Source organism: Lolium rigidum, chromosome 5, assembly GCF_022539505.1.
Source record: "Lolium rigidum isolate FL_2022 chromosome 5, APGP_CSIRO_Lrig_0.1, whole genome shotgun sequence".
In the NCBI taxonomy this organism is placed as follows: Eukaryota; Viridiplantae; Streptophyta; class Magnoliopsida; order Poales; family Poaceae; genus Lolium; species Lolium rigidum.
Genome location: NC_061512.1, coordinates 174,970,897 through 174,971,854, shown reverse-complemented (window position 1 = coordinate 174,971,854; position 958 = coordinate 174,970,897).

Here is a 958-nt window from a genome sequence, read left to right as displayed (position 1 = left end):
ACTGGTCTATGTACTTTGTCGTAATGCCCAATTAAATCTCACTATACTCATCATGATATGTATGTGCATGGTCATGCTCTCTTTATTTGTCAATTGCCCAACTCGTAATTTGTTCACCCAACATGCTGTTCGTCTTATGGGAGAGACACCTCTAGTGAACCGTGGACCCCGGTCCAATTCTCTTTACCGAAATACAATCTACCGCAATATTGTTCTACCGTTTTCTCGCAAACAATCATCTTCCACACAATACGGTTAACTCTTTGTTACAGCAAGCCGGTGAGATTGACAACCTCACCGTTTCGTTGGGGCAAAGTACTTTGGTTGTGTTGTGCAGGTTCCACGTTGGCGCCGGAATCCCCGGTGTTGCGCCGCACTACATCCCGCCGCCATCAACCTTCAACGTGCTTCTTGGCTCCTCCGGTTCGATAAACCTTGGTTTCTTTCCGAGGGAAAACTTGCCGCTGTGCGCATCATACCTTCCTCTTGGGGTTGCCCAACGAACGTGTGAAATACAAGCCATCAAGCTAAATTTCCGGCGCCGTTGCCGGGAGATCAAGACACGCTGCAAGGGGAGTCTCCACTTCTCAATCTCTTTACTTTGTTTTTGTCTTGCTTAGTTTTATTTACTACTTTGTTTGCTGCACTAAATCAAAATACAAAAAAATTAGTTGCTAGTTTTACTTTATTTGCTATCTTGTTTGCTATATCTAAAACACAAAAAAATTAGTTTACTTGCATTTACTTTATCTAGTTTGCTTTATTTACTCGTTGCTAAAATGGCCAACCCCGAAAATACTAAGTTGTGTGACTTCACAACCACAAATAATAATGATTTCTTATGCACACCTATTGCTCCACCTCGCTACTACAGCAGAATTCTTTGAAATTAAACCTCGCTTTACCGAATCTTGTTATGCGAGAGCAATTTTCTCGGTGTTAGTTCCGATGATGCCGC